Source organism: Amblyomma maculatum, chromosome 3 (genome assembly GCF_055883805.1).
Source record: "Amblyomma maculatum isolate TAMU_Amacu chromosome 3, ASM5588380v1, whole genome shotgun sequence".
In the NCBI taxonomy this organism is placed as follows: Eukaryota; Metazoa; Arthropoda; class Arachnida; order Ixodida; family Ixodidae; genus Amblyomma; species Amblyomma maculatum.
In genome coordinates, this window is record NC_139346.1 from 187,140,505 (window position 1) to 187,163,978 (window position 23,474).

At 49.4% G+C, this 23,474-nt stretch overlaps 1 protein-coding gene across 6 annotated transcripts in view; it reads right to left on the reverse strand.

The window, feature by feature from the left end:
- Nucleotides 1-23,474, reverse strand: part of LOC146197185 (homeobox protein cut-like) — a 725,401-nt gene that overhangs the window by 333,934 nt on the left and 367,993 nt on the right. Inside the window, exon 2 of one of the 6 annotated variants that reach the window (XM_084598966.1) lies at nt 4,452-4,532. The exons of the other annotated variants lie outside the window; for them this stretch is intronic. The gene's annotated coding sequence lies outside the window, so the exon portion shown is untranslated. The remainder of the gene's footprint in view (nt 1-4,451; nt 4,533-23,474) is intronic. 6 annotated transcript variants of the gene reach the window in all.

The window sequence follows — 23,474 nt, forward strand, 5'->3', positions numbered from 1 at the left end:
CAACAGACGATCAAAATCGATTGTAGGCAGCGAGCAAAAATAATGCGGCATGCAAACACGTCAATGCGTATCACCGGGACTGCATTAGCGCTCGTCGACGCATACTTTCAACCGCGGGACATGCTTGTGAGCGTCGTAGACGACTAAAATGCACCATTAACATCCCGCAAAAAGGTCGTGACCATGTGAAAATTTTGGGATGCGCCGCTCCTCCAGTCTGAACTGAGGGAGTGGTATGCTCAGGTTGGGATCCAAGACGTCGTGCTCAGAGGCCGTTTCACAGACAAACAAGCAGCGTCGCGGACGTAAGCAATAACAAAACATGTTCAGGCCAAGTTAAATAGCAGAGAAAAGCTCGTAAAACGAAATGTAAAACGTCACTTACATGCGCGGCTGAAATTTGGCGCCAAGGATTCGTTGGAACACCACCACCGCGACGACCAGCCATCCGCCGTTTCATTCCGAAGTTCACACTTTCACGAAGTCGTTTCATAGTGAGGCATCGACGAGCGCACTCGATGAAATAATCGCTGAGAGCAACCGAACTTTTCTAAAAACACAGATGAGTACCAACGACAAAGAGCACGAACGCTGACTCGTGCGGCAGTCGCCGTCGTCGTCTTCTCGACTCGCAGAGTCGCAGAGTCGCAGGGAACGCAGGCAGGCTCAAGCAACTAACTACGAACACGTGACGCTGCGTTGAGAATAAAAGCAACAAAACTAAAAAGCAACTGCTTCGCTTCTCGCCTCACCACCACTCCCCCCTCACCTCCCCTTTCTCCCTGTTTTGCAGCGCACACACTTGTCTGTCCGCCCTTGTTCTGAGTTCGGCCTGGCTCCCTCCACGGTCAAGCTCGCGTAGGAGTCAAAAGACGTCCCCAAGGGGTGTCGGGGGGGGGGGGGGAGGTGAAGGGGGGAGGCACCGCTTTTTGTAAGAAGATATGTCGGGGGGGGGGGGGGAGGTGAAGGGGGGAGGCACCGCTTTTTGTAAGAAGATAAGATGCTCCCAACTTTCGACGATTCCCCACCTCCTCCGGGGAACAACGGGGGGTCCTTTTGTGGTAGCTCTTGAAAGGACATCGGACGGGAAGTAGGAACACAGCCGCACCCAGCTTGAAACCGGTTACCATCATAAAAAAAAAAAAAAGAAGAAACAAGCGGCAATTTTTTTTTTTTGCTTGAGCTGCAGGGACGAAATGGTGTAAAGTCATGCGAGAGAGACTAACGTCTTCCGTGCGGGTGATTGCGCAGGGTATATTTAAGCCATGCGGTTTCAGATAGCATAAATCCCGAAGTTACCCTCCTTTTACACTCTTTTTTTTTAGAGTGTAGCATAGTCCTGAATCCGCGAATGATCACGAAACAACGTTCCGGCCAATAAGAAATCAGTATTTGAATCCAAATAGTCACACCAAGCATGCTTTTGCAGGGTTCGAGCAGCGAGAAAGCATGCATGGTGGGGGGGGGGGGGGGGGGGGAAGAAAGGGAACGCTGGATAGACGCAGCTGTGTATGATGTGTATGTTATAGCTATGGTGTCAATAAAATAGTTGAGTCGCCAATCCGAGCTTTTTAGATTACACATGGAAATTGTATGTAATGCTTGTAGTTAGATACAAAATTGTTTCTGTGTTCTAGTATTTCTTCTCATGTATTGATTTTAATGTTTGTCGTGCGGGCTTTGCACTTGAATTTTCTGTAACTTGAGAGCCTACACGTGTTACAAGGAGCCACATTTTCTTGCGTGCATCCACAATCTGTGTCATTTAGTCTATGTACAAGGAGGTACAATTTTCCCTGTTAATGAGTTTGTTAGGTTGTATTCCCGCTACTGACCGAAGTGTTGTCTTTAGCTCTGTTCGAGATGCAAAAGCTTGTAAAAGGGGCCAAGGCCTCGTCAGGCTTTCAGCCTTTAGCTTTGGCCTCCTCTTAGACACTGTCTGAGGAACAAATAAAGGGAAAAAATGTTCTTGAAGTCCTGGATGTAAAAAGCGCACACAAGGCAAACTTTTTAAGGAAAGGAACGCTTTACTTCGCTGTGAGATTGGTTTCGGTGGATTCAATAATGCACTGACATCGAAATGGTGCAGTAACCCAGGGACCAAATTTGACACGAAGCGAGAGCGGCAACCCCGAAGTAATTGTAATTCAGTCTCTCAAAATGCCTTTCTCTAGCGAGAATGTATGCTAATATGTATAGGGCAAACCGAGGCGGCCCAATACGACCGCAACTGCCTCTTTCTTACCGAGGCTCAAATTTTTCGCTTCAACGCCGCCTTTCTTTCGCACTTTGCCGCAAAGCAGGGCGATCTAACAACAAAGACAGGAAGGAAAGGCTTCATGCCAAGCCTCTCTTCCGTTTCCTTTCCGTTCCCCTTCTTTCTTCTCTATTAGCTCGCTTATTAAGTTTGCCTCTCACCACCGCGCGTGGAGCGGCGTCAAATTCCGGTCGCCGATCATAAATTCACGACTGCGGCGGGGACACTCCCTGCGAAGAAGAGTCGAGGGGAGCTATAGAGAAGGGAAGACTGCGTTGAGGAATCTCGCAGGGACCGACGAGCTACCGCGTACTTTATCAATCGCCCCGTCGCCTTGCTTAAGCTATAGCGAGAAAGGGCTACATCGAGAAACAAGGAAAAAAAAAAAAAAGAAATCAAAATTAAAACGTGACAGGCGCCTAAGCGAATATGACAACACAGAATGAAAAGCTCTGGTGCGAGGGAACTTGGGCCCGCCTGGCACGCGGTTTGGTGTGAGATGGCTCTGCTGGAACTTCCGTCTACTCGCAAATACTGAAGTCGATGAAGAGACTGCATGGTGAGGGGATTATTCGTGGTCGGGCTGACTGCTATAGAAGCTCGCGCTATGCGCGTGGAGGATGCAAGAGTTCGTAACTCCCACCCGGTCTCACCCACTTCCCCCAGCGTCGCTGATTGTGAGAAACCGAGCAGATCTTTGCGTACATTTTTCCCTTATACAGAGGCGCGCTTGCGTTCGCGGCGGGCGCGTCGTCTTCCATTCTTCCGCGCTCAGCTGCCGAGGGCGTCTGCCTGTCGGCTACGCTCCCTGGGCGCCATTATCATTCCTCGGGCCTCATCGCGGGGTCGAGCGTGGGCGCTACTCCGAACGCCCGCAGCGCGGCGGCGACGGCAATGGTTCGTGTGCGCTTCGAAAATCGCCGCGGTTATTACTATTATTATTTTATTATGCACGCAGGTTGTCTATCCGAGAGGAATACGTGCGTGCTTGGTTTGGGCCCTATTCTTCGCTTTTTTTTTTTGTTTTCGTCAAGAAACCTGGTTGACAAATGGTATCTTCGAAAGCGGTCCTTATATGTTGTCGCGAGACGCATATTGCATATCTCGCACGTATGGAGCCGTGGACTCATATTATATATATATATATATATATATATATATATATATATATATATATATATATATATATATATTCGCCGTAGTGGAAGGCTCCAGTAATATCCACCACCTGAGGTTCTTTACGTGCACCGATACCGCACAGCACACGTGCGCCTTGCTTTTCACCTCCACCGAAAAGCGGCCGCCATGACCGTGATTTGATCCCGCATCCTCGGGCAGAGTATGTCGAGCGTCCTAACCACTGCACCACCGCGGCGGGGGTCAATACTATTTTAATGCCCATAACTAAAGTTCGGTATAGAAAAGAAAAAAAAAGTGGGAGAGGGGGAGGGGGGGGGGGTGCTTTGATTAAAGTCAAGGTAGCAGAGCGAGCTGCTCGATCATCTGGTAAAGGCCAATGAAAGCAAAATGAGGGCCCGGAATCCCAGAATGAAGGGATACACTAGCTGGCAATGTTATACCCGCTGGAGGGTGGTGGGTGGTATACGGATAGTATCAGTCATATAAAGACGCACGGTCGACAACACTCTTTCAACCTTTTCCCCAAGAGGGTCGCGCAATCCACCGGCAGCCATAACTCACCACCTACCGCACAATGGCCGATACGTGTCCACGCGGCCACTGTGCGGTAAGTGGCGCATGTTTGGCGCATGATAGTTACTGTTGCTTATGTGCTATAAAACCACATATAACTAATTTTTCCCCTGACAGCTTTGTGCAGCTAGTTGTGCAGCTAATAACTAATTTTTCCCCTGACAGCTTTGTGCAGCTAGTTGTGCAGCTTTGTGCAGCTAGTGCCAAGCCGTTGCGATGGCACGGTCTACTCTGAGCATTTGGTTACCAGCTTTCAGGTGCTCACATGATTTTTTTGTGTGTGTGCAAACAGTGCGAAACACAGAGGGCACGAAAGAAGACGAGCGCTGACTATCAACTCATTATCAGCGCTCATGGTCACAGTCATAGCCATAATCGACAGTCAGCGCTCGTCCCGTCTTTTTTCTCGTCCGCCGTGCTTCGAGCTGTTTCCAATGTCATACACACTAGCTCGGCTTTCCGTGTTACTACTACTGCTCACCTGATGCCGACTGGGGTGGAGAGGGGAAGAAGATCTGCGCTGTCCGCAAGCGCTACCATTGAGACACGCGGCGGTACGTACCTGCAAAAAGAGAGAAAACAAGGTCTCAGTCCTGCAACGCGGCAAAGAGGGGACCTCGTCAGCAAAAGCAAAGAAACAGCAAAGAAACCGAATCAAAACTACAGCAACGGTTCTTTAGTAATCCTTTGGACGTTAGATAATGAGACATGTTCAGCCATCGAGCCCACCATTCTCAACCCTCTCTTTATATGACATGTTGCCTGTAGATGAGCCAGTGATTTATATAAGCACAGGAAATGGCCTCCGGCGAATGAATTATACGTACACGGTGACTTTCAAACATTTTTACTTGGTCACTTGAGATCGCAAGGCTTGTGAATAATGAGCAAGTCGGGGTCTGGAATAGAAACGAGCTTCACATCAGACTTAAAGGCAACACGAGCTATAGGGATCACATTGCTACTCATCAGTATTGTTATCTTACACCGTATCGGACAATGCTGACCTGCACTTGGCGGCCAGTGTTCGCAGACAGCATCAACAGCCGACGATAACGCAAAATAAGCTAAGATTACGTAAGAAAGGAATAATAGAAGGATTCAGCATGAAAGGCCCGTGTATTACAAAAGCTGCTCACGTCGCTTCCTGTAAGTTGTAAAACGTAACTGCTCTGCTTTTGTGGTTACATAAAAACTACGACTGATGATAAGCTTGAGACATATCCCTCTTGTTTTCTTTACTTGTGCTACACAACCATCACGCGAAACAAAACAACAATAATAAAAAACTAAGAAACGCAGAAAGGAAAAAAAAAATACAACACAAAGCTTAGCACGAGGCCATTCTTAAGGGTTGCGTCGTATACTCTCTTTATACCCCACGCCGTGGGATACAAATAAGCACAGCAGGCTCCGAAGTCAGGCCCCTTTCCCAAGACGCGTTTCGCACAGAAAAAAAGGGAAAATAGACGGGGCAGATCGTTCACGCCAAAGAAGTAGAAAAGCCAAGAAGGCGTTGTTTCAGCATGGCGAGCATTTCTCGTCTATAAGGAGTGTTAAACACGCCGCGGGCTCATCTATACCCGGTCACGTCTGCGAGAGCTTGTAAAAGGTGCCGAAAGCGCTCCGGGAAGGAGGATAGAGGCCGGGCTGTGCTCGTAAATAAAGGGTCCGCCGTCTTGGTAAAAAGCGAGGAGGTACTCGGCGTCACGCTAGACTTGGACGGTGAGGGAGAAAACGCTTTGCTCCCTCCTAGGACGCCCCGAAGATCGAAACCCGGGGCACGTGTAATGGCACGTGTAAAAGAGAGCCTATAGCGGCACGGCCTACAGCGTTGTTGGCTCTGGAGCAGCGTACACGCTGTTCATGCGGCCGTCTTTCTGTGTATACGGCGCGGAACACCGTGGCTCGCTTGGCGTTTGTGGCGAACACGCGTCATTGAGCGCCTCGGAGAACTAAGAGCACGTCAAAGCACGGAGCTGAGTGAGAACCGCGGCTCGTGCTAGACTGAAGTGCGCAATCGTGAAGCCCCCTCCACCCTCCTCTCTCCTTTCTCTTCTCGTTCGTGGCCCAGATCGTGCCTTCGCAGAACCATAAGGGCGAACCAGATGCTCTCTCTCTTTCCCTTTCCCCGGATGCGGGTCATCACAGGCGACAAGGCTCGGTCACTTTCGGTCTTGCTTGCTCGCAAAGCCTCCCCTTTGATGTAGAGAGAGAGAGAGAGGGGATGAAAAAAATGAAACATGGAAAAAATGTTTGCACATGTGTTGCGGCAGGTTCTCGTCGATTTTTTCTTTTTTTTTTTTTAACTGTTCTTTAGCCAGTGCGTGGATTCTTTGTTTATGCGTCCGCGATAAATTGCGTGCTGTAAACTAAATATTCCGTAGCGAATGCGACGATGGAGCTGGCTGATTAGCGAAAATCGCCTTTGCCTGCAGCGTTTCGATGAAACTGAATCACGGAATGACAGAGGCAGGTGCTTCACCCGAAGGACTCTGGCAGAAGCAAGCTGAGCTGAATACAAAACACTTGCAACGTCACGTGGCAAATTATGTGACGTAAGATTGCATTGCTTGATATTACCATGTGTCAAAGGTGAATTAGTTGTAACGGTAGCAGTTTCTTTTCAAAGAAATAGAAATACCATTGGCACACGTGCAGGGTGCATGGACCCTGCACAGCTCGGGATGCAGCTCACTGCACGCCACCTGTCAACTGTCGCCCTTCACCTTACATATGCGCTATTCACCCAGCCAGTCCGTTTACTGTCCTCCTACAAAAAAAAAAAAAAAAAAGTTGCATATTTGAAGCATCACTTTACAATAAAAGCATTCAAAGTAATCAATGAAGGTAAATTCCGCTGCTATAGGAATTCCTCGCGCCTTGGTTGATATATGGTCATTCTGTCAATTTCTAGCCATGTTTTAGACAGTCCGCAGCGGTTCATTTTACGATTGCGAGTGAAGCAACACTTCCGTTAACATACACGAGTTTTAGATAAAATAGAGTACTGGAATTCGGCACGTCTACCGAATGGCGATTTTCGCATCTGGCACGGTAAAAAAGCTTGCAATGTCCAAGGAAGACTCAGGACCTAGTTGCCGTATTTCGCGGTGTATAAGACGCATTTTCCCCCTAAAATTTTGCTAGTGCGTCCATTACAACGGTGAATGTTATAGTTTTTTTTTTCTTTTTTTGTTTTGCGCAACTCCGAAGTGAACTTCATCTTAAAACGGCAGCAGATAACGACTTTGAGGAATGTAATACCTATCTCATAGATGGCCTCAAGCATTAATATGAGAGGCGAAAACATGGCTACATCCGCACCTTTTGCCCTTCCGCACTGCCAAGGCAGGAGAAGCCGAATAATTTTCCCAGTTGTCATTTGCAACAATATTTCATGGCTATATACTGCGTGTGTGTTTTCTTCCTCCAGCGTGTGCTGCGCCCGAAGTCCGAGCACGGCGACGATCAGATTATGAGTTTAGGAACACGAAGACGATGTCTGAGCGTTGCTGCTGCCATAAGTCGGCTAACTTCTTGATAAAAACTTGACGTGAAAAAAAAAAAAATAAATAAATAAAGGTCTTGCTCTGCCTGTCCGAGTATTTTGGGGCGCGAGTTTTGCGTTTACTTTTTATTTGATTTCGCGCAGCGCAATGAGTGTACTCGCCCTGAGTGGATACATTGAGGTGCCTCTCTCTACCAACTTTTTCGCTGAAAACCTGTAAATTTGAGGCGTGCGTGTTATATATCTGGAAATACGGTGTGTAAGGTACTTGCTGTGCGGATCAATGAATGGCAGCGCAACGGAATGTGATTACCTACAGTTATTACACTCTATCGGAGTCACAAAGAACTGTCATAATAAGATGTCTGCCCTTGTGACACCGGAAGTTTCCAATGGACGAAGCCCTCTCGCCTCTTCACCCTGAATCCGTCGGGAACACGCGTACACGAGGAAGCCTGGGCTCAAAACGAGCTGCGACCATTACTCTATAACGAACCCAACACACGACATAGTGCAGGAAAGAGCGGAAACCTCAGCTCAATACTTGTTTTTCGGTCAGCGAGGGATACGAGAAAACTTGTAGTCGATTTCCACTTCCGAGTCTACGTACAACGTTCGCACGGTTCTCGCGCGGTTCATTTCTATCTCCCGGTAACATGATTGCGTACGTTAAGTGTACACGGACCAGAAATGGAAGTTCGCAGCTTGTCAGTCCATCACACTACTGTGCAGCGCGCATTCGCTGTGTGCCCATATTTCCAGGAGGAGGAGGAGGAGAGGCTACAGCGCGTAGTGATGCTGGGATGGAGAAGGAGGAGGAGGAGGGAATGAGCGGTAAAGTGGCGCATGCACGGCGCGGATACAGGCTGACAGACCATCGTTCACGCCGAGTGGGGTCGAACGGTCTCGGACCTTCGCCGCGTATATACAACGCACGCGCGCGAACTCTCCCCAAACACTGTGGCGTCGACCGCCGTGGCGGCAACGATCGGAACACATCGTTAACGGCCTCGACGAGCGGGCAATCGGGGGCGGAGCCGCTTGACCATCGCCGCCGCCGACAGCCATTACGTGGACGCCACTCGGTGGGAGCCAATCAGAAATGCATTAGGCCTCCCCGGAGACGATCAGCCGCTATTGCCGGACACATACGCGCGTGCTAGCCGCCTAATGGAGCGAGACGCGAGCCACAGTGGTCGTCGCAAGCTATACACGACGCGTTCACGGGACGCCTTCAAACGGATATATCTTGCCGAAACCGCCAAGTGCACGTATATATATTCGGTGAGCTGGACCACTCGTGGAAAGCACGCAGGTGTGCCTGGCAAGTAGCAGTCCAGGGTGCGAATTCTCCTCGGGTCGTTCTTAGAAAAGGCCACTTTACTTCGGCAAGGACCATTACTCGGCAAGGACCACTGTACGGTTCACGACCCATGAGAAACTGAACTAAGAAACGCCGCTCGCTGGAGCACTCAATATCCAAGGCAATAGAAAAATGACCGGCCTTCTTTCTTTCCTTTTTTTTTTTTCTTTTAAGGGAACCTTGTAAAAAGGCGCGCGTTGCAAGACGCGGCGCACTCCTACACTGCTTAAGTACAGGTACCAGTTGCTTTGACTCAAGTGTCCCAAGTAATAAGTTTTGAGCAATGCTGGCCGATGCTGTACGCCGTATATAAACTTTTGTTTGGGAGTCTTTATATTACTGGGCATTTTATTCAGAGTAAAAGAATACTTTTGTTTTTTAATGTCTAGCGCACTCAACAAAAATATTTTTCCACCGAGAAGCAGTAACGGTGATTTCTCGCTGTAGATGCCTGAGAAATGTTATTCATAAGTGAAGTGAAGTGGCATTGACTGTCACTGATATTACGTTTAGTTTAGTTTTCAGGGTTTAATTTTCCAAAGACACTGAGGCTATGAGAAACACCGAGGGCTCCGGAAATTTCGACCACCTGGGGTTCTTTAACATGCACAGCACACGGGCGCCTTGCTTCGCCTCCATCGAAAGGCGGCCGCCAAGGCCGGGATTCGATCCCGCATCCTTCGATCGGGCTCATTTATAATAAGAAGCGATGAAAGCTATAGATTTTTGCTAGCCAATATATGCATTCAGTATACATGACATATCAAAATAAAAAAAAAAAAACAGCTTCTACCATAAAAAAAATCTATATATCTGAGTGATAGAACACAGGAGGGATTTTTCTCCGTATCCAAAGAGGCGTTCATAGAAAAGCCTAAATCCACAGCCAAAACTGAAAAGCAACTTCGAATATTAGCTCCGGAATGCAAAGCAGCGTCCGCTTACAATTCATTCATTCATTCATTCATTCATTCATTCATTCATTCATTCATTCATTCATTCATTCTATTCTATTATTTCTAAAATACTGCTCACAGCAGTGCTCTCTCAGCAGGACAGGATTAACAATTCTAGGGGGCACTACGGATCACTAAACTGCGATGAGGAGAAATCCTATGTCAAGCAGTGGTCCGAAGCCCTCCACTAAAGCACCTCTTTCTCTCTGTTTTCACTCCTACCTTCGCGATGACGCGATAGCGTAAGCTACCAGCCAACATATAAAGCCCCGCTCCTACCGAGCCGTATGAACGTGCCTGCGTGGCCTAGGGATAACGTGAATGCAAGGGTCTTGGTAGGCTGTTTTTGGTGTGACCCTCCCATGTGAAAGGAGAGGCCCGAGTTGGAAGCTCCTGCCAAACGTTGTCAGGAAGCCCTATACGTCCAGGTAGTGCTCGGCTTTGTCCGCTGCCAGCTACCCGACCTCCGACGTAACGAAAGCGTTATGGTCGGAGGGACGGACAGACGGACGGACACGATCCGGGAACATGAGCCATTAAAGGCTATCACCTTAAAAGTGGGCGCTAACGAATATTGCACTAAACAACAAACGAAGGCGCAGTCCCACACACAGTATTGAACAGAAAGAGGAAATAAAAAAAAAAGTTTTTCAAATACACCCCAACCCGCATTATATCGACTTCGATGGGGGATCGTGAAAGCGTTTGGTGTACAGATAATTCATTATAAGTAACAACTGCAAGAATAAGCTTGTCAGCATCCGAGAATAATACTGTGCTTGACACTCGTGGTGCACTTTCTCCAGCGACGTCCCGTCCTCCAGCGTTCTGGCGGCACACTACTGGGCGTTGCTAGGTCTGGCTGCTTCCCATCGAAGCCGATGCCTGTCATAAGATGCCTAATCATGCTACCTGTAGACAATAGATAGATTTATCGTTCATTCAAATTAAGGCATTCTTGCTTTCAGCAATGCCTTCGGCAGTGAAGCACGCCGTGCGAGGTCCGCTGCTAGGCTCCAGTTAGGCTTGATTAACCACGTGAGGGCGACGCGTAGTATAGAACACAAGTGCAGGAGACCGAAGGCCGTTCTCAAGCACACCACACGTTCAACTATAGTCATGAAGTTTGACAGTGATGGCGCTACCAGTAAGTGTCAGAGCCGCGCAGCCGGCCGGTCTCCGTGCGCGGAGAGTAATAGGACCGTGCGGAGTACAATTTGCAGGTGATCGGAACACAGTTCAACATATCGAACGACCAGCGAAATCGCCGTTTTATATATATTAAGATATGATCCTAAATGGGATAATGTGTGTTATACACAGGCAGTAATTCGTAATTTCTCAGGCTAGACTGTACGACGCCTGGGAAGGTTGTATTACGATTGTAAAATGATTTTTGTGTGAATGAAAGAATAAAGTTATTTTAGAACAGGAACTCCGAAGTGCATCGAGGGGAGAATTCGATAAAGGGAAAGACACAATGTCGCGCGGCAATACGAAGCAGCTTTGTCTTGATTCAGCCCTGGCACTCTGACGCTGAACATTTAGAGGGCCTATATTCCACCTTCGCGTCGAATTCATACGAAGTCGACGTTTTAGCATGCTGCCCTGCCTTCGGCACCAACGGACATCGCGGCGAGTGCAGTGAGTGAGGAGGTCCGGCAACAAATGCGTCCTGCCTCTCCGCCGATGCTCTGGGCGGCCGCCTCAATGAACCCAGCTCGTGAATGGAAGAAGGCAGGCCCGTTTGTGGTAGTTTGCGGCACGAGAGCCCCACGAGGCTACGCGGCGGCATCGTCGGCTGACCCGGCCCGACGGCGAAGGTCACGCGCCGCAGTGACGTCACAGGCCGGAACGAAGCCGCCGCCGCTGCACGCCAACCACGGGTATGGTCCCTACCAAGGGGGGAACCGGTTGCAGCAGTCCGGCCACAGCGCTTTACCGTAATTAGGACCCGGGCGCGGCGCGCGCCCGTCGGGCCGGCCAATTTGCTGCGTGGCGCGCTGTGTTTGCTTTGCAAGCGCGTGAGCCGCGGACCGCCGCTCGCGTGCAGCGGCCCGCTCACGTGCCAATGACGTCATCGCCGGAACGCTTCCGCACCATATTCGACGAACGCAACGTTGCGCCAGGAAGAATTTTTAAAACGTTTCTTGTCATTCTGCATGTATCCCACTGCATGGCTCATAGACGACGTTTTTATTTGCATGTGCACGAGGCAAACGCGTTTAAGTTGCGTATGCGTGAAAGCGCCATGTCTTTTCCTTATTTCTTATTCCCGATAACATTGCTGATCGAACCTATCTCGCCGCGTTTAATGCCCCTGTCCTCTTTGTTGCTTGTGCACAGTGTTGCATAGAACAGTAGATGTTGCAATCCTCTAAAATAAACGGGCTATCGTCATAGTGATTATTACTTTTTTTTTTTACCTCGTTTGCAGTACGTGAGTGGGAAAGTTATTTCGTGGTCCTGTAAGATTGGCCCCTGTTCTAAACCGCTAGTATAGACAAGACACAGTGAGTAAACAGCAGATTAGTATACCATAACTGGGGAAAGACATACGCAGCAACCGCATGTTCCAATGCTGTCAAAAACGCGCTTTTTGGTATCAAGCCACCTCTACGACATATAAACATTACAGATTGGATTTGAGGGGGGCTTTGAGGAAGAATAGCTGTCTCATAAATCGGCGGCAGTTCAACCGCGCCAGCGATGGGGACAAGCCCGCCTGTTAGTAAGTTTAGGTCCCTCCGGGTGTAGCTGACCACTGCATCCGGAATGACTGCAGTATACCGCAGTCTGGTTTTCTGCTCATGATCATCGCGCAGCCACAGCAAGGCAAATCGATGCAGAGTGAAACATATTTGCACAGAAACAAAGCGTGCTTTTGCAGCCACGTATTGCTGGCCTGCACTGCCAGGCAACTATAGATGAGGTTATGGACAAATGAAAAACGAGGTAAGCCATGGCACGGAAGTTGGGGGCGAGGAAGCCGGAACGGGGGAGAGTTGAAGTGTAGCATCGTACCAAGAACGGTGTACGGCTCACTAACACCAACAGAACCAAAGACAAACCTATGTAAACAATTAACTGTCTAGTACTGTATACTGTTGTAAAGGTTCCGTCGCCCGATTAACGTGTAGTTGGTGGCTGACGTGCGCATATATGCTTGCAGTGTTGGCTGCCCAGCGCTAGAGCAAGCCGGTGCAAACTGCCACGATACGGCCGGCAATTCGCCACGCTCGTGACGCTTATTTTCCAGACGGGGATCGCCCTCATATCTGGCAAGTGGAAAAGACGCAACACGTCCCAGAGGTCCGCAGTCATAAAAATGAGACTGCCGGCGTTCAAAGACCAAGAGCCATATAGGAGGAGGACACTTCATTCCGCACGCTTTCGCTTCGGCCGACTATGCTATACGGCCCTCGATTCTTGTTTTTCCCAGTATTCTTCGGTTCCCTTTCTCCCGTCCTATTCCTCCGCGAAAAGAAGAGCGGGCAGGCCAGGCAAAGAAAAGAAAAAGAAGCAAGAAAAATGAAGAAAGCAATGAAAATCTGAGCCCCGTTTCCAGCCGCAGTTGTCGCTTCGCTCGCAGATGGCGTCCCCTTCTGCCTCGCGACTACGCGGGGGAGTCACTTTACGATGCCGAAGGCGAAGGGGGTTCTTCGCGCGCTGCTCCCATAAAATTCGATTTATCGCCTCGCCACATTGGAGCACTTGGCTAAATATAGCCGTCACACACTGCCGACGCCGTCGACGCCGCTGTCGTCGGCGCGTTGGAACGGCGACGGTGCACGGTGATCCGCGCGAATGTGCGGCGTTTGCCGTGCTATATAGCGCCGAAATATTCACGAATCGCGCTCCGGTGTGCACGGCGTATGCGATCGCTAAGGGAAGGCGGCTGGTGTAAATCATCGGGCGCTGAAATGGCGGTCTTCTCAATCGGTAGCGGTGTGCTTTCAGTGAGCGGCACTGATGAACAGCGCGCTCCGCTTGATTGCCACCGACAGTGGTGCGCTCTATCGATGACAGTCGGCATTTTTTGTCCCGAGTGTCGTGACTCGGCGCTAATGAGTCTCCCGGGACAGAGGGGTCTACGCAAAGGGTCTGATACAGTTTCGAAGAGACGTGAAATGTGGGGCCAAAAGAAATAAGTTCAGATGTCCATACATACGCGCCGAAAAGCAAGAATGCGAGACTAACAAAAACCCCTATGGTCCGCGGCTGCAGTGAACGAATTGAGTTCTCATCTAACTGCATTAGGGCGATTAGAAACAGATATTCATTGCACTAGTTCCGTGGATGCTTCCCGCGCTTGCACTGATTTACAGAGTTTTTCGACTCTCTATTTGGCGAACGATAACCACGGTTTCTTAATTTAAAGATAATTAAAGGTAATTTAAACCAAACACTGAACCAATCGATATTCTTGGAGTGGGCACAGATGCCATAGATTCAAATGAGAAGATGATCGACGCATAAGCAAAGAAAAACCTTTTTTCAAATACGCAGGTGTTCAGGTGAAACAAGAACTTATTTCGCTTCAGGAAGCAGTAAAGTTGAAATAGCAGGAAGCGAAGAGGAAGTGTAAGTCCTCTCGAAATATGCAAATCAGCAAACTACATAACACTGAACATTTTCAAGATTTCGAGACATTTGTTTAGCAAATCTTTTTCTCTATGATGCACCTGCCAACGCGGGAATCACGCACAATAATCCAAGAAACCATTTTCGGCATACCAAAAACCCTATATTATAGTTTCGATATTAAATTTCCTACAGCCTTTTTACGGCTCGTTACAAACTGTCGCCCGTGGCCTCCCCGTGGCTGGAAGTGCAGAGGCACGCGCGGCCACTCATCACTTCTCATTTTCCTGTGGCGCCACTCGAAGCGAGGCGATGCATGGCTCTGCTCGGGCGTGGCGAAGTGCACCGCTTGGAGAGAGCGCGCGGCGCAGCATCCCCCCCTTCCCTCTTTTTCTGTCTTCTTCTTCGGCGGCGGATCCGGTGGCGAACGTTTAATGGCCCATGACCGCGGGAAATGAAAAATGATTACCGGTTCAATAATGATCGCCGAATTAGCGACGCCTCAATGCGCGCTTGACCGCCGCATGGAGCAGCGCCTGCAAGCCGACCTTGGAGAACGCGCGCGCGTGTCGTCTTCTTTCGCGTGTCGGGCCCCATTGGCGAAAGTGAACGTGCAGAGGGGATACGAGCTCCAAGAGGAAGCACGACTGAATTATTGCTCGAGGATTGCCTATCGACAGCTCGCATTAAGCACGCAGGCTGGCGAGAGTATATCGCATGCGAGAGGAGGGAAAAAAAGCGTTCCTTCAGCGCCTGCCGCCTTGATGCGTTCGCAACACTCGTCACGCAACTATGGGAATGAGAGTTCGAGCTTGGAAAAAATTTCCTAACCGCCTGGTCGTCGAATGCAGGACAGCATCTCGGACGTCTGAGCCAAAGGCGAAATACACTCGTTATACATTTTCATAAATCAAATTACATCTCTTCATAGATTCCAGAGTAAAATTTTTATTACAGCGAAGATGAAAGGAGCGATCAGAATCAAAGAAACGTGCATCGATCCAATCTCCAAATTTTCGCTCCGTACAAAAAATAATAATAATAAAATGAGGACGTTCGCCATAACGACGCAGTGTCTCTTGCCATATAACTACTTTGAGCTTAAAAAAAAAGAAATAAAAATGGGTGTATTGAGAGCTACAATTTATCTTTCTTTTTTTTTTTTTAAATTGAGTGCACCGCGGCAATGACCCATTTATACATACGCTGATAGTGACTTTAGTGAGCCACTGTTTTCACTTGTTCATTGATCCAACCCTTACGTCGTACCCACTGAAAGGGGCCCTTAAGGTGAATGTATACAGTGCAGTGAAGGTGTGATCAAACGCGTACATAGAAAAGATTTTTCATTTTGATCGAATATGCTGCAATCTGCCTTTAGACGAAGTTAATTAGGTTCAAGGGCTCCAGTAGACGCCGCTCAGTTCCTTGCAGAGAACCAGCGATAGGTGTGCTTTCGGAATAGATAGCGCATGATGATCTACGTCGACGCTAGCGAAACTGAATACAAAATGCGACTCATTCGTCAGCGAATGCAATCATTTACCGGGGTATTAGCTTAGACGCACGAAACAATTGTAAGTCAAGAGCAATTACAATACTAATTTATCATATCAATTCTTATCTAAAGTAGCACTATGTTCTTTTTTTTTCTTTCTACACTCAGGTGTGTCAAGATTCGTCAACCTGAAACAAAAACCACCAGTAATAAAAAATGCATAAACAAACACTAAGTGGGTAACATTAAACTCAATTTATTTTGCTAAAAGTCAGAACGGGTTCCTGCGCTAGAGGCTGTGAATCGCGGTTTCAGATTGCCCACAATCTAGGAAATGTAATTTTTTTTTAATGCACATTACTGGAACGGAAATGGACGATGCAAATCGAATAAAAGTTGCGTGAAAATGGGACACATCCTAAACGGTCAGAATATTTTACGAAAGATTGTTAGGCTCTCCCGTGTTTTATTTATGTATCTCGCACGTGACAGCCGAGCTACTACCCTCCACCTCAGGTGCCACGCCCTCAGCTCCTGCATGATACAAAATAAGCGTCCTTTTGCCAAAGCTGATGTCTGATCGTCGCCTTAGCGAGACAGAGATGCGCTTTTGCCGACACGGCACCGCACTCCGAGATGGGAAAAGAAGGAGAGGGGGGGGGGGGGTGCATCCAGAACCCGCATACTTGGCTGGCCTCGCAGGGCGGCGGCTTCAGGCGCAACGAAGTGCCTGCCACGGCTCGCTATTTTATTCCGCACCGCGTTAATTCAGTTGCCCGCGGAGAGAGGTCGCTAGGATGAGGGAGGCCTCCGTGAGGCTCGACACCGGGCCCCAGCCGCGCTGCCAGGCTCGGTAAAAGATGAGGGCAATAATCGTCGCCGCTCGTGGCTCTATGCGACGCGCGCAGCCAATCATCATTAGGCGCACACCGCCGGCACTCCAGCCTTGGCGGCAGAGCACCAACGTCGAGCGGAGAAGCCGAAGGCAAGGAGGACGCTTGCTTGGGGCTGCGGGCGCTTTTTCAGCCGCAGCTCTGAACCCGGCGACAACAGCTGAGGACAGCGAGCGAAGAAGAGCCATTGTTTTCTCCTCGCGACGCGTGTGACTAACGGCGGAGGCATGCTCTGGTCGACAGACAAAAGAGGTGCCAGACACGGTGATGTAGAAACGCAAGGAGGAGACATGGACGACCAACAACAGCAGACTTTGAGCGAGATAAACTCGCTGAACCTCTGCGTATAAGGCGTACGAGAAGTACAGAACGAGGGAACTACACATGAAATTCCATAATCTAAGTGATGTTTGTGCTAGTATAGTGTCGAGAAACACAACCGCAATATCAGTGGCAGTGCGGCTGGGAAAAAAACCCTTCGCATAGAGGGCGCTCGTCTTGCTTGGAGCGCTATCCTTTCAGTTTCAGAGGAATACCAGATATATAAAAGATCCACTGAGTGCGCTGGAGCAGTGTTAGAAAAGTTAGCATCCGGGTTCTAGAATATCCTTATCAGGTGTACGCAAACGTAAAGCGAAAGTCACCACTCTCCCGCAACTAAAAAAACTGTAGTGAACGCTTTTCACGTAGCGGTTTTGAAATAAAGACCACTCTTCCCGCACCTGATCGTCTTCGTTCACAAACAGCTCCTAATGATACTCGTATTCCGCGTGGCTATGTCATCGTCCACGGGTACCGGAGACGCGGGACAAGCAAGGCCACCATGCATACACCTTGCGTATGCCATACAAAGCCGAGGAAGGAACTTGTTCAATGCCTATATCTGTTCAAGCAAAGCCGACGACGCCCCGAGAAATAATAAGTGACTCCACCAAGGATTTCAGGATCACCCCGCGTAATTATGCGCGTTTTTCCGTGCGTCCCCTTAATGGTTTTCCGACGCTGAATGCCGGATACAAAAGAGGCCCGAATCCATCAGCGTGCCGGTGAATCGAGACGGCGGCAGAATCGACAAATGAGCGCGCGCTCTCGGTGCATCCGCGCACACGCCCTGCGCCGGCGGCAGGGCGGAGGACGATCGCTTTCGTCGTCGGCGATATATCGGACGCGCACATATGCGGGACCCTTTTGTGGAAAAGATCGCCCTCAAGCGACGGTCTGTGTACGCCCACTGCGAAGTCGGCAAGCGCACGAGGACGGCAGCGCTGAATAGGAACGTGCCAGGCTCGCGTAGGCGGATATAAAGTGACACAGACGTGATGGGCTCGAGTCGTTTTCTTTAGCTCCGTGCCGATATGGAAGGTGGCAAAGCCTTATGAGGGCGGATACGTTGTTGTCTTTCAATGGTGGACGCTGTGGGTGCGGCTGTATAAGACACTCATGCTGCATGCCAGCGGTCAATATATCATACGCACGGCTATATAGCTGTAAGCATTTCACTATATAGGTAAACTTACGTCGATGTCCTGCGTTGCTAAATATGTAGAATATGTAGAAGTTGTAGAATATGTGCCACGAATCATATGACTGCTAACGAAAGCCTCCGCTCAGGGTGTAGACAGATAGCGGGTTATACTCATTATGGTCTTCACAAGCATCTAACAAGCGACTCGGGAGATTAGTCTCCCTGCAACTGTCTCGGGGATGTTATAGGACACACCTTGAAAACGCAGCAATCGTGGCCTGTACCAAAGCCTATAAACGTTACCACGGCTATAGCATGTAAAACAGGAAGGTCGGCGGAATGCAGCAGTTAGCACTGCTCTCGAATTAGCTCAGAAGATGTGCGAAGCAAGACGGATCTTATTGAGGCGAAATCCTTTAATAGCTCATACTGTCGGCGTTCGTTCGTCCGGTCACACTATAGGTGTCAATCAAATGACGTCATCACCCGAAACAGAAACTAAGGTCATCATAAAAATAAAAATCCAGACTCCACAGGGAATCGAACCTCCATCCTTTAGATCACCAGCCGATAACTTTAAGCAATTATACGTGCACGGCCGGGATACGCACATCATAATTCTCCTTGCCTGCCGTGAGGATGATAGTAACGATTACAATGACACTGCAATTAGTGATAATGAATGATAGTGACAGTGCATTTAGTTGATAAGGGTTGCACTCATAATGAGTGCAAACGTGATGATGCACCGTGTGCACCAGCAACGATTAAGCTCTGCAGTGTAGATTCCACAGTACTCTCGGAATTTCTGCAGCAGTGACGCCGGGGCAACAGCGAGTGCTAGCGACTGTAAACTCGCGGTACAAAACACCGACGAGCACGCCCGATCGTTGGCTATATTTGCGCTAAGCTATAAAATTGTTGCTTCTCGAGAGGCGGTCGCTCGTAAACGTGGGTGTTTTTATCAGCCAGCATTCCATGGATGTGATACACACACCGTGACAGTTTTCTTCGTTCAGTGCGTTATTCTTTTATTTTTCTAAATTATTTCACGCGCTACCAGCATTGTTGCAGCCACAAAATATGAAAATAATAGTAAAGATTGATAGCGCTTTGCTGCTGGCATCGGTAACTGCAATGAAATGTGAAAAGAAAGAAAAACAGAAGCGTTTACCCTTATGATTTATTGATTGAAGAAGGCTTTATTAAGAAGGGAGGATGGTGGGAGTACAATTATTATTAGTACTAAAAATGAGTACAATTATGTTTACGGGAAAGTTTAAAAAAAAAAGAAAAGAAGGATTCCGCGGCGCGCCTCTCGCTCAGTGTGCGCTGTCATCGGGCGAAATGGTTCGTCTTCGAGGTGATTGGTACATAGCTAAATATATTGCTGATGCTTAAAATAAACATGCATGGCGCTAAAGAATATGCGCGTGACAACGGATAAGATTGTGGATATAGGAGGTGCTAGATGGCAAACATTGTGACATATGGAATAAATCAAGCACAAGAAAAAGTTGTGGCACATTGCAATGACCTGCAGATAAAAGGGTAACCAACGTAAACAGCAGAAAGAAATAAGGCATGAAAAGGTCCCTGGCAGGATGCAGTTTTCAATATCCAGTACACCCTCCTCTCCTCTCTTTCGCACTGAGTTCTGCTCCTCTTCAAGCGTGCTGCGAAAGGCCCATTAAATTACTGTTTTGAAAACAACGCACATGAACCTGCGAATTATATTCTGGTTCAGCGAAACTTTAGGACAAGTCTTCATATATCGCCGGCAACACAGCACGTGACCAAATTTTGCCGCGCACGGTCGCAGATATCCCTCAAGGATTATACACGATCTGTTTCTATGTTGCATGTATACTTAGTCCTTGGTGGCTGGTGAGGTCATTCATCTCTTTTTGACTTGCTTCCTTTCATTTCCGCTAAACAGCGAGTTATAACAAACTGATAGCTCTCGGCTTCTCGACGTTGGTAGAAACGTTTTGTTTTGTCTTTTTCCTATTTCAGTCCTCTTCAACCCGCGCAATGCAGGCAGGGAAAGGCAGATTCTAAAAGCCGGGACAAATTCACCAGACCCGTGGTGCACGCACTTTAAATGACCAAAAGAAAGTAGAATTAAATGCAGTAACAATATAATTACATGCCACGTGCGGAGTCCGGACTCCCCCCCCCCCCCCCCCCCTCTCTCTCTCTCTCTCTCTGTCTCTCTCTTTTGTTGTTTTGTTCCAAGGAATTAGAATTAGTAGCAATATAATTACATATCACGTGCGGTGTGCGGAGGCTGTCTTTCTCTCGAACAACCCCCTCTCCCCCTTTTTTTTTTTTGCTGTTGCTTTGTTGAGCACACATATATTGCCGAAACGGGAGCCGTGCTAATCAAACCCCGGTACAGGTCACTGCTGGAGATCGCAAGATCGCGCGGATGGTTATTCCCCGGCATAGAACCTCTGCTCGCCGGCTGTTCTCAATCCAGATAAGAAAGTCGCCCGTGTGACGCGCCTTCGTCCGCTCGGTTGCGACAGTAACGGAAAGGACCCTCCGTTATATACCTGTATAGGCGTCCTCCGTGATGGCTCCTTCGCCGTGCGTGGAAGGCGCAATTCGAGTCGAAATGCGCCCCCCTCGTCTCGCTGATAGGCTGACTGCAGCGAGGCTCTTTTTTGTCGTTTTCCTGCGTGCGTATGTGTCCTGGCAGGCTCGATAGGCGAACGCGTCGACTCCGCACGTTGCAGGACTTATCGCCTGTCAATATAGTTAAGGGCAGTACGTGCGGAGTCGTATAACGGCGGCGGACGTCGTCGTAGCTCCCTCCGTTCGGACCGGACAACACACCCGCCGCTGGCTCTTATCAATCGCCGTAAAATCGGGAATCTTGCGCGTCGCGCGCTTTCCGAGCTGCGCGCGGTGCTATCGACGTGTCAATGCGGGGTCCCCCCGTGATGGTGGTCGGCAGATCGTAAAAACTCACAGCGCAATGTGACCACGTCTCCGGGAGCCAGGCGCGACAACGCAGCTGATACAGGTTATATGGAGGAAGGGGGGGGGGGGGGGGGGGCATACAACATCGTAAATGTTCTTCGGGGACAACTGCTCGGTCCGTCGTCCACCGCTTCGATGCAACCGACAATGGTGCGCCCTCGGTGATGACCGTTCTGGAGGACGCGTTATTGGGCGCGCGCGCGTGCGCCTCATTGTGTGCCGTTAAAAGGACTCTGCAAACAAATTGAATTTATCCAGTGCATCGATAAGGATATACCACGTTCTAATTACGTAGAGACCACTCTCGCCGAAAAAGAAGGCTTTGTAAGCTAGAAAAGACCAGGAAACGAGATACATGTGTCGCCCTCCCTGGCCCATTTCGCGAGTAAAATGTGTTGCGCGTCAACATCGACTTTGTGACGCTGATTCCGGAGGCAACGAACACAACATTTACTTCTGAACGGTGGCGAGTTCGCATTTCGGTAAGAATGGCACGAGTTTGAATCGACTGCCAGGAAGATTGTTTTTTTAACCCCAATCTTCTCCGCGATAAATACTTATTTCGCTCCTGCAGGAAAAACGCCACAACAAGAAAGATGGAGAGAACCAATATTTAGCGACAACAGTAATGGGAAACAGCTGTTCCCTTCAGCTTCCGAAGCCCAGATTACAGTGCTGTCTCTACAGTATACGGCGTCTATTGGGAGCAGCCCTGATGCACCTGCGTTATACTGTGTATGTGTATGTCCGGTACTCAGATCTACACGTTCTGCTATTGCGGCATTTTCAGTTCGTTATTCAGTCTATACAGTAAATGTGGCCATCGTTTCTATGCAGAGGTCCGGCTTGATTATTTTTGTTCTGACCTTGTCGGCCACCCTGGTCAATCACGGCCGCCATCTCCTAGGTATTAGTTCAGTTGTCAGGACAGACGACCTGGGACATCAGGACTGCGCACACCCGAGCCCATAGTTATATGCTCTCTCTTTCTCTCTACACGCGCAAGTGGTGTGGTATATACGGAGTCTGACGTCCCAGTTAATATTAGCGACTTGCAGACATTCATCAGCGCGCACCGAGTGCACGGTAGTATTCTACTTCATGGGGATAAACGATGATAAACGATGTTTATCGTCGCCACAGAAACGCAGCCGCCGCATCAGGGATTTTGTCCCCGCCCTGGGACCCAGCAGCAGAGAGCGCTAATGTCGCTGCACCGACGCTATGCACTCGAGAGACCAGATCATTGCGCCTAATAACCAAAGCGCTAAAACGAGAATAGCTACGTGTGTGAGCGCCTCCTCTCTGGGTTCTCGCTTTTTAGGCTACTGTAGAGATCAGCCCTAAAGCTCTTTCTCTCAACACTTTCGTTTTATCAACGCGCTTTCAACCCCAGTAGGTTGGTTGCAAGAAACGTATCCTAAACCGATCAAGATAAAAACGTTAAGACGATGGAGGCAGCTAAGCTCGACAAAGCGGGATGCTAGGAGAAGAGCCCTCGCGTGGACGGAGTGAGAGAGACAGCGGGTCATGCGGGCGACTCCACTACGAAGCCAGGGAACATCACACCACGCGCGTGGAGGCGCCACGAGTGCACCCTCCAAGCGGCGCCGAAGGCGAGAGTAACTAATCGTTTTCAGACCGCGCCGCGCGCGCGGTGCGTGCATCATCACAGGGAGGTCGACAAGAAGAGTGAGACCACGCGCAATGAGTGAAACCAGAGACACCCGATAGCTCGATATCGGCCGCGCTTGTCTCGCGCTGCGTGTCGTCCTTCTTTTCACTTCGGCGCCGAACGCGTGGTCTGGAGATCGTCGCCGCACCCGGCGAAGAAGAGCAGCGACTCGACCGAACGGGCCCGCTAGCGATCTGTCGCGCCGATCTGGCCGCTTCAATATGGCACAGCAATGCGGGGGAGGGGACGAAAGGGCGCGATCAAGTGCGAAAGAAGCCAGCATCGCACAAAGGCCACCAGAAGAGAGCGAACTGGCGATAACTTGCGGGCGAATCTAGAACGCCACGCGAGGGTGAAGAGAGGGAAGAGATAGATCGCTCAAACGCACCACGGGCAGACACGCGCGCAACAAGAAGAGGGAGAGGAGACAGATACAAGAAAAAGAAGCCACATTTGCGCGTGTAGAGTGACAGGAAACGAAGCGCACACGAGGCCTTCGACATCGATGAAGTCATACGAGAGACGGCCCGGAAATTCCGAGAGGTCGCGGCGATGCTGGAGTGTGCTTCGG